This window comes from Nelumbo nucifera, chromosome 2, assembly GCF_055504915.1.
Source record: "Nelumbo nucifera cultivar China Antique chromosome 2, China Antique-T2T, whole genome shotgun sequence".
NCBI lineage: Eukaryota > Viridiplantae > Streptophyta > Magnoliopsida > Proteales > Nelumbonaceae > Nelumbo > Nelumbo nucifera.
Window position 1 is genome coordinate 91,405,165 of NC_142650.1, and position 11,064 is coordinate 91,416,228.

Here is an 11,064-nt window from a genome sequence, read left to right on the forward strand (position 1 = left end):
CGGTCAAGATGCGGTCCTTTCTTGAGGAGAGCGTCCATCCAAGGCTGTCGCGTGCGGCCACGCCATTAGTTTCGGGTAACGTGCTGACCTCTATTTTGCACCTGTCCTCATTGGGTCCACCTTGAACATCGTCGCCTGCCACGTGAACGCGTGCTATTGGTTAAGGCCAGGTGCGCCTACATCATTTGCCCCCCACTCTCGAGGTCATTGTGGAGGTCTGAGCTAAGGACCTCGGTTTCGGCTGAAGAGAGTGTGTTGCCTTTGCTGGGAGGTGCTGCTGGACCTGCATGATAAGGGTTTCAGCCTCGTCTAAGGAAAATATCTCGCCTTCAATGGGGGGCACCGAGGACCTTCCTTTATCAAGGGCCTCAGCCTCAGCTTCGGCTTGTTGGAAATGAACTTAGCAATGCTTGTGGTGGCATTGACTCGATGCATGTAACCTTGGTGAAGGTTGTATTCTACGGCCGGTCGCTCAAACGAGACGAGAACATACACACTAAGGACATGAACCAAGGTGAGAGAAACTTGCTCGCTTTATTACAAAAAACTTGTTTACATGGTCAATAGTACATTGTGAGGCCATTGGAGTTCTTAGTGCGAGGCACAGATGAGCAAAATGCTGGAGAGTCAGGTGCTTCTCAATTCTTTTAGGTCGTAGCCGAGGCCGAGCCCTTGATAACGATGTCTATCACTCCTACCAGCTGCTACTGCTGTTGGGGCGAGGTTGTGATGTCGCTTTCAACCTATTCTTTTAGATACACACGGAGAATGAGGGACTCGATCTCGTCTTGGAGCTCATAATAGCCTTCGGTGTCATGGTCAACGTCGCGGTGGTACTTGCAGTATTTCCTTGGGTTACCCCTCTTGGGGTTCCTCTTCATCTTCTTAGGCCACTTCATGTACTCCTCCTTCCCAACCTGCATGAGGATATGCACTCAAGTAGAGTTGAGTGGTGTGTACTTGTCGTAGGACGGGGTCGACAACTTCTTGTCAGTATCTTTGTTTTTGTTGTTGTCATTGTTGTGGCCGTCTCCATTCTTCCTCTTCTTCTCTAAGCCCCCATGGTTGTGGTCAATCTCTCCTTCTTGGCGCTCGCTAGTCGAGGCCTCCTCGGTGGCGATGTACTTCTGAGCTTTTTTCAAAAATTCCGTCTTTGGGCAGTGTCTTGGCAACAGAGCACTTGAGGGCCGACCCAGATAGGAGGCCATGGATTGCTGTGTGCATGGAGACCATGTGGTCGAGGTCCCAAACCTCAAACTCTTCTTTCTTGAAACGATCAATGTACGACCGTAGACTTTCGCCATACCTCTGCCAGATGGTCATGAGTGAGACGACACCCTTCAGCATCGTCAGCTGCCAATGAAGTGGGCGAGGAAAAGATTGGCGAACTGCTCCCACGAGCTAATAGAGCAAGGTGGGAGCCCAGAGAACCATCGGCAGGCTGCCCCCTTGGAGGTCGCTTGGAAAGCCCGGTACGTCAAGGTGTCGATGAAGGCATCCATTCTATTGGATGAGGGATTCTGGCTTGCCGAGGCATCACCTCGGTCTCCTTAACTTGTCAAAGTTCATCTTTCACGGTGTCAAGCTACAACTGTAGATCAACAATCCTATGGTCGACGGGGGCCTGGGCCTCGTCCTAGTCCTCTCGGACGTAGAACCAGTAGGCCTTGTTCTCTGATTACTCTGATGCAAGCGCATCCTGGTTCCTTTTGGCCCGTCAGTCATTAAGGAGTTCTTGGAGGTCTAAGATGCAAGAGGGAGAGGTGCGGCATTGGCCCCTAACCCCTCGGAAGAGGGATGTAGTAGCCAGACCACCCGCCTTCGTCCCGGGGGTTATCCAGTCGATGGTGTCATCCTTGGTCTCGACGGTAGTCGTGAGACCATGCTGAGTCGTCCCCTCGTCAACTAGGGGGTCGGGAAATCCTCGACGGCTGATTGGCACGTCAGCTACTGCCATACCCCGAGGGGTCGGCCCTGTTGGGTCTGACTAGATGCAAAACCGGTGGAGCTTGGGATGAGTGTCCGCTGTGGCGCCCCAGAATTCCAACAGGCCGGCCACCCTAGAGGTGGCCTCCTGCTAGTTGCCCCACCTTGTCCAGTCTTTGCATGATGTTGTCGAGTTGGTCGAGGACCGCTTGGAATTGGTTCATCGTGACCAAGTTCTGAGCATTTCTAGTGTTTCTTGCCATATCAATTCAAGCTTAGGAGTTAATTCTTTAAGTTTTTTAAGGTGTGAACTTGATTGAAGTCTTAGCAACGTTCCCACAGACGGCACCAATTGTTGTTGCCTAGAATGGGTTAAGGGCAATACTGTCAATTTTCTTCCGAGCCGATGAGTGGTTGAGTGGTCTGAGGCCTAGAATGGTCGAGGTCTAATAGGCTGGACCTGCGAGGTGCAAAGGAGAGAGAACATCAGAGGCCCCGGGTTGATACCAGAGGCAGAGACTCCAACAGTCAAGTTAGTGTGGGTGCAATACAAGGTGGACGAGGCCTCAGGTGGGAACACTCAAACGAAGCCACAAGGGGAACTAGAGGGTTCTAGGTAACCTTGAGTCTAGATTCCTGATGTTTACCTTGAGGGGGTTGCCCCCTATTTATACTTGAGTCTGCCTAAAGGTAGGTGGGCTCGGACGGTCAGGATGCGGTCCTTTCCTAAGGAGTGTCGTCCATCCGAGGCTGTCACGTGCGGCCGTGCCATTGGTTTCGGGTAACGCACCGACCTCTGCTCTACGTGCGTCCTCATTGGGTCCACCCTGAACGCCGCCGCCTACCACGTGCACACGTACTACTAGTTAAGGTTAGGTGCGCCTACATCAAATTCCAATAAGAGTATATTTAATTCGATCCAATAAAAAATCTAATTGATCTGAATTCAACTATTGGATTTTCGAGAGTATGATTCGAATTTGAATTTGAATATTTAATTCAAATCCGATTCAATTTTAATTATAATAAAAATTTTGATGATATAATATAAATGATATATTATATTATTAATATAATAATATACTATAATATATAATATATAGGGAAAAGCTATGATGCGGAAAAGATATGATATGAAAAGAGTTTTGACCAATCAAAATCCACCCATAAATTTTGATAAATAACATCTGATTGGCTACCACTTTTATAATGTCAATTTACTGGTTAGAAGTTTTTCGGATAGTATCAAGTTGGAGTATATGTGCCAACAGCTAAAAACTGTAAAGAGAGGCTTAGAGTTTCGTATTCCAATGACAAGCTACACGCAAGTGTTCCCTCATAAAGTGGGCAGAGTAAGCTGTCTTGCGTTTTTTTTTATAAAAGGTTACACATGGGCTCTTATTATTTTTGCAGCCAATTTAGACTTTTTTTTGGGTAAATTACAAAGACTGCTTGTATTAAGGGGTCAATGACAAAGAACCCTATACTTTAATTTGCGATAAAGGCCCCCTTAATCTTTAGCTGTTAGACAAACTCCCACCCCCCCCCAACCAATTGTTAGTGTTCTTTGAAAAAGATTCTCAATGACTATTTAAAGTTTTAAATGCCCAAGATATCCTTTTCAAATTTATTTTACCTTTTTCTTTCATTTATAAAATCATCATCTTATTTTTTTAAAAACTAACAACTTAGCGGTTATGAGATCCACCTAGAAATTCATCTTTCATTTCCGAAGTTAATACGAGAATAAAAACTAGCTCACAACCTTTCTCCATCGCTGACACAACCTAAAACTGCTACAAAACACCAACCACCTACTTCATTTGCAAGAATGTCATACCCTTTCCAAATCCTATCTTGAGTCACTACTTAGTAGGGGTGAGCAAAAACAACCTAAAAACCGAACCGAAAAATCAGTTAATCGAATCAGTCGGTTTGCTTTCAGTTCAGTGTTTTTAAAAAAATCGAAGGTACCAGTTAACCAATATAGAAAACCGATGGTTAACCAACCCGACTGGTATACATATATTTCTATATATTTATATATATTTATGTATATTATATATATTAGATTTGTTATATATTATAAATTAATAAATATGCATTATATATATTTATAATATATTATATATTATTTAAAATATAATATTTTATATATTTAGAATTTTTTATTATATATTTATATATAATTTTATAGTATAATTAAAAAACTAAAAAACCGATGAACTGAACCAATGGTAAATCAAACTAGTCAACTAGTTAACTGACTAGCTTCAGTTTGGTTCTGGTTACCAGGTTTCCAAAAACTGGTAGTACCAGTTCGGTTCCAACAAATGCCCCATGGTTTGGTTAACCAAACCGTGAGCACCCCTACTACTCCGGAAAATATGGCTTAGTGCTTAGTTGAAATGAAATTTATCTTTGCTCGGATTTGGTGGAATTTCTCATGTTGGGAGAGGTTGCAGTGATGTGTATCAAAAGTTCTTTCAAGTGGAAGAAAGACCCCAAAACAAAGAAAACGTTGGAAGATAGAATTTGAGAACTCAATCAAAATCTCTTGGGTGGTATGAACAATGCTATGCTAATTTTAGGAGCTGATCTTTGTCCCTCTTGATTTTGTTCAATTAATTAATTGTTTTTTTTTTCTTTTATAACTTTTCATAAAATGCAACGAGGGTCTAGAAAACATAACAAGAGCTTAGCAAATAATCTATTTTAGATTGAAGATTAAATGGAATTGTGTTATTTTTTTCCAACATTTTCCTAAGTGTCTTGATGTTCTCAACAACTAGAGTTTTTTCACTCAGGGATTGATGGAATTCAAAATATTGTTCCTTTTACAGATGCCTCTATAAACTATGCAAAAGCACAAGTGGTTAAAAAATTTTCTTTTGGCCAGATGTCGATGGTTGAGGGATTTGAATTCTTATAAGGAAACTTGAATCAGTGATAGACTATGTCAATATTTGACTACAAAAAACTGAGGTCATAACATGTCCTACAACAAACCCAGTTATCACGTTGCTCCCAGGAATATCAGTGTCTTCCACAATCACACTTTGATCACTGGTGATGTTAGTGGTGTCAACATATCGTTTTTTGTACTACTTTGAAAGTAGGAAGAATGAATGGAGGAAACTTCATAGCTTTTGATCGATTAACTACAAATACCCATTATTTGATAGTGAAAATTTTATTGCTTATATTTTGATAATCGCTCATGCCAATCATAAATATTTTGATCTCTCCACATAAGGCCATACCATATAGTGTCATATACCCACAACGTCACAACTGTCTTTACTAACTAAATCATCTCTCTTGTTCTTGATCGCCGCCGACTACATCAGAGAAGTTGGACCTAAAAGGATGGTAGGATTCATCGTATGGACGTCATAAAGATTGCGGAATGGGTGGGCGAATTTCAAAAAAAATTTCCTACCTTCTTTCAACTGGGAATCGTATTCCCTAATTTAAGAATACAATATTCAAGGATCCTACTTGAACCATAATCGAACCAGATCTAAACCAAAGACAAGGGAGGGTTATACCTGATCCAGAGAAGCAGTATCTCCCAAAGTTGGTGTTCATGCCCAAAGAGGACACCAAGATCCGCTCCTACTGAAGATGACACAGCAATAGGTGGAACGGAACCAGCAGAGTGCATCCAACACACTGAGTCATTCGCAAGAACCCTCTGGAAACTCTGAGCACCAAATCTTTTCAGTCTTTTCTACAAAACTGATGTCAAGAACTGATTTCTTGATTTCTTTCTTCTTCAAAGATCGAATCTTGTCAGAAAGAATGGCAGCAGCTGGAGGAGAACTCCTGAAGTGAAGATGGCTGAAATCGCTTCTCTTCTCTCTAGAGTGTGTATGAGATCCAATCTCAATTCGCAGGATGTTCTCTTACACACAAACCCTAGGTTCGAATTCTGATTATTTTTTCTTAGGGTTTTTCCTCTTTTCTTCTTGATTAAGAAACCTCCTAAGGAGGAGTTATACCAATCCAAATCAGTATTTGGATAAGGATGATCTTAATCCTATCTGCAGATTAGGTTAGCTTACTCCTGATCTTATCAGGAGGTTACCATATTCAAATCTGATTTGAATATGGTCTCCCAGAGTGGATAAGGTTAAAGGCCCAATCCTTTTGCTAACTTTAATCCCAGATCTGCCCCATAGATGGGTGATCATATCAGCCCAGCTTGAAATGGGCTTTTGGCCCATTAAGTGTTCAGTGCTTAACTAGTTTCCAATCTGCTGCCCAGTTGGGCTTCTTTGTATGGCATGGGACCCAAGCATTCATCTACACACCAGCCACATGGGTTCGGCCCAGCCTTTATTACAAGGCCCAGCCGAATTCACTGAAAAGCTCAGTGAACCCCTGAGCCCATCACATGGACCCTATAGGCCCAACACTTACATTAAATGGTCCCTGGGCCAAGCCATCTTATAAAAACCCAGGGACTGTGGGCAGGTGCAAGATTAACCCATCAGGTACTATCCTAAATGGCCTTACACTTAACCTCTCAGCCCATGATGATCAAACACTGCCCGACAAGAGAGAACCTCTCCTTCGACTGCAAGGAATAGTGCTGCACTCTCCACTTACATGGATCCCGGGAATTAAAACCATTTGCAAACATTTTGAAACCGTACACACACACACACACACACACACACACACACACACACACACACATATATATATATATATATATTAATTTTGCAAAACAAAATTCCAACGATTGAAATCAACTGCTGACAGTTTGGTTTCCATCAGAGAGAGTGCATTCCCGATCATTACCTTTGTCTGACAAAGAGGCTAATCCAGTCACTATGATCACCCACTCAGATGAATTCTCAGACTACCCCAACATGCCTAGGTTTTGACCCCCGCTAAAGATCTCACTGATTGGCATATCAAAGACAGCCCGATCCGACACCTAGTGAAGTATCATAATCGAGTCTAGGGGTCATGTGTAACTTTCCAGTTTTACCCATCTGTCTCCAAGGTCCAGGGCAATACTGGAAATCTGGTCTGGTTCAAAGATTCGAATAATCCCATACTGCATGTGCCTTGGGTCTCACCTTGGTGGCCGAGACAGGCCATCCCAACACTTGGTGGCACACTAGTATCAGCCTTGGCAGGATGAATCTCCCCAGACTCATCCAATGGCTGTGAACATTTAAAACTAACACGAGTCTCAATAAGTGTCCAGTTTTAGGGTCTTACACAGAATTATACCAAACAACATTAATCAAATATGCACTTTATTTATTTACACTAAATATCAAAAGTACATCAATTCAGATTGAAGCTAAGGGCATACAAAACTATCCAACAGGACCGCCTTTCTGGGTCTATCCAAGCACTAGGTTTTCAACAAGACTGCATTGTAGTAGCATCTTTGGGTAAAATGGATTTATCCACAAGCTCATCAGAGACAGAGAACACATCCCCATATGTGATCGGCTTCTTTTTCAACAACAAACAAGGTATTTTTAGGTCGGTTAAGTTTTAAGAGAAAATGGTAAGAAAAAGAAAATAGGAAAAGTCTAAAGGGGTACTATGGTAATTTAATACTTTCTACATCAAACTTAACGACCAAGGATTCTTTGTCTAACGACTAAATTTAGGAGATCTTTGTTTCAAATTCAAGTATAGGGGGTCTTTGACTCTTTGTCACCGACCCCACAGTTTGGGAGCTCATAGAACCTTGACCGGTGGTTGCAACGGCTTCCTTTGAGCAAGCCGTGGCCCGGTCTGAGTGTTTAGTTTGCCGTTTCGGAGGAAAGAGGGAAGAAGAAGAAAAAACAAAAATGGGGGAGGGAGAGAGGGAGAAACCGGTAGGGAAGAAGAAGATAAAACAAAAACACTCTACTAGGCGAGTGTTCAAATTTTTACAAAATAATAAATTATTTATTTTAGGCCAAAAAGGCCGTTAACTATGACCTTTCCACCCCTCCGTTACAACACGTGACGTGGTGGATTGTTATTCGAGGTTGCAGATTTTTTTCTGCAACCTCGATGCAGAGGATGTGAACTCTTTTTTTTGCTTTTCACACAGTCTCCAACCCCACGAGTAAGCTCCATTAATTAATAGTGTTTTCTCCAATCTTCCTTAGTTGCATCGCCTCTTTTTCTCACCATAACATCCTATTTATCCTTATCCTAGTTCTAACTTCTAACGCAATGAGTTAATATCAGAAAATATGAAAACAGAACAAGGTGGTCTCCTATAGTGCACGGATCTGATGAAAGAGTCGTCCTCTCCGTCACTTCCATGACTCGACGAGTTTATTAAACGCCGCAACAGACGAACCTCCCTCAGCCCACGCAGCCTTTGCAGCCTCTTTCATCTCCTGACTACGTTCTCTAAGCACTCTCCCATCTTCCGACTCCATCAACGCCCTCACTCGTTTTTCAACCTCGGCTGCACTCACAAAACCATCCTCAGCTTGATCCAAAGGCATCACCAACTTCATCTGCTCTACCAGTACAGTCCTGTTCATAAACTGCTCCGCATAGAGCGGCCAAGCCACCATTGGCACCCCTGCACATACGGCTTCCAACACCGAATTCCAGCCACAGTGAGTCACGAACCCACCAACCGATTCTCGACTCAAGATCTCTTGCTGGGGAGCCCATGACTTGACCACCAGGCCCCTGTCTTTGGTCCGATTCAAGAACCCTTCAGGAAGTAGAGCCTCCAAATCGAGATCGCTTTGTACTGCGAATCTCAATCCCTTGTCCCTTTGAATAGGTGGAGGAGGCTTCACCACCCATAAGAATCTCTGCCCACTCTTCTCCAACCCATGAGCTATCTCTTTCAACTGTGCCACAGAGAAGGTACCACGACTGCCGAAACACAAGAACACTACGCTTCGACTAGGCTGAGCATCAAGCCATGACAAGCAATTAATCCACGGCACGTCACCTCTTCTTTCATTGGCATCAGCGATTAATGGCCCAACATAGTGAACAGGCGGGATTGGAGCATCAGGTAGGCAGACCCCATCAGATATAACTTTGATTGCTATTGTCTCTAGAGACTCAAAGGTGTTAACAATTATTCCTTTTGATTTAGGGAGATGGGCAGTGAAGTACATAAAGTCATCATAGGCCGGGTCGGTGCGTTCCAGAACGATTTCCACCATTTGAGAGCCAAGGATAGGCGGTAGGCCTGGAAAATGGAGGTAAGTAGTAGTGAGGTTTTTCAAGCTTGGGGTTGTCTGAGTGTGAATTGTGGGGAGATAGAGGAAATATGCAAGGATGGCAGCACCAGAAGTGAAGAAGTAGTAAGTGGGAATATTGAGATCAGAGCCGATATGAAAGGCAGAGGTGCAGAAAAGGTCAATGACGAAAGATCGGATAGTGGAAGTTAGGGAAATGTATTTCAGCGCCTGGAGGACGTTTGGGTCACTAAGGCGGAGGAATTCGAAGAAGATAGCTTCTTGGCTCCGAGTGGGAGATGTGTCTAGAGGTGTGGAGAGTGGGGGGAATTGGTGGAAAGAGATGGAAGGGTTGGTTTGAGAGACATGGTTGATGTACGAAGTGGTGGCGGGGTTGTCGTAAGGTCCGGTTGCGAGGAGAACTGCGAGGGAGATGTGATTGTGGTGGCGGAGGATTTGTTTGCCTAGCTCCACCATGGACATAAGATGGCCTATCTCAGGAGCTGGATATAGAACTATAGTTTCCTTCATTTTCTTGCCTAGTAGAAGTATAGCAGGAGGGAGACTGGAGTGGAGAGGTAGAGCTGCAGATTCTGGATTTCCTGGCTACTATCTAAACTCCACTGTCCTGTGCTCTCTATTATTATTCACTATTTACTAACCAGTCTAAACAGAGGGCTAGTTGTTAGTTACATTGTCACATGAGTCGGAACGGTTAAGTGTTGAAAGGAGATATGGGTGAGACCTCGCCGTCCAAGCACAGGAAAGCCTGGAGTCTGTAGAGCATACATTGGAGACAACACAAGCTGGTGGATACGTCATTATTGGAACATGGAAATTCACGGGTCCGGCTGTAGAAGGCCCGTTAGGTAAGCACAATGCTTTTCATCCAAACATTTTTGTTTCGTTATATAAAAATTATTTATTATTTTATTATTTTTGTTAAAATAATTAAAAAGAAAAAACAATATAAAAGAAAAACGTAAATGAGTCTAACTCTCAATACGTTTAGGTTTTTCTTTTTCATTATTTTTATTTTTAAATACTTTGCCAAAAATAATAAAATAATGACTAACCGAACAAAAATTTGGATGAAAGGCACATTAGTTGAGACATGTGTCTATTACGTGCTCAGTCATTGTATTTACCTAACGTGCCTACCACATACAACAAAACAAAACAAGAGAGTAATTAATCTAAAATCTCTAACAAGTAGGGGTGTTTGTTCACGGTTCGGTTAACCGTGTGCCTTTTTTTGTAACGGAACTGATATTATTGGTTTTTGAAAAAAATCTGTAACTGAAACGGAATCGAAACCAATCAAATAATCGATTGACCGATTCAATCACAAGAAGAGAGTCTCCCTCAATGAAGATGGGGAGACCCCTATAGTTAAAAGCAATATTGTGGGCCTCCCACGCAGCCCAAGCCTCCGCTACATTAATTGAGGAATTCTTGATAAAATAAGACTTGGTCTCAAGAATAATCCCCCAATGATTTCTTGCAACGCAACCAATTGCGTAATCACCTTTATCATTCCTGGACGCGTCAAAATTTATTTTGGTAAAACTCCCTTTTTGAGCTTTCCATTTGATTGGCTTCCAATCTTTATTCTGCATAGTATTGGATTTAGAACAATTTTCAACATTGTAATTAAAATATAGAGACAAAGCTCTATCAATGATGACCGAAGGGTGGTTACAATGGTTTTGGAAGGTATTTTCGTTTCTATTCTTCCAAATGTTCCACAAGATAAACCAGGATTTCACAGGGATCGTAGAATCACTCTGATTGAAAAACAAGCCATCCCACCACTCCCAAAGTGAAGAGTCGTTTTCACTAGGCCCCTTAATATTTGGGTCTAAGATATTCCAGATTTTTTAGCAATAGAACAATTTTTAAAAATATGATCAGTGTTCAATTCCATCACAGAAATTGCAACCAACATCAATGGAAAGAC

At 42.5% G+C, this 11,064-nt stretch overlaps 1 pseudogene across 1 annotated transcript; it reads right to left on the reverse strand.

Moving 5' to 3' along the window:
• Nucleotides 1-7,829: 7,829 nt before the first annotated feature.
• LOC104590057 (UDP-glycosyltransferase 88F3 pseudogene) lies at nt 7,830-10,095 on the reverse strand (annotated as a pseudogene). The gene has a single exon (XR_016082926.1). The product of XR_016082926.1 is annotated as a UDP-glycosyltransferase 88F3 pseudogene (transcript).
• Nucleotides 10,096-11,064: the final 969 nt, after the last annotated feature.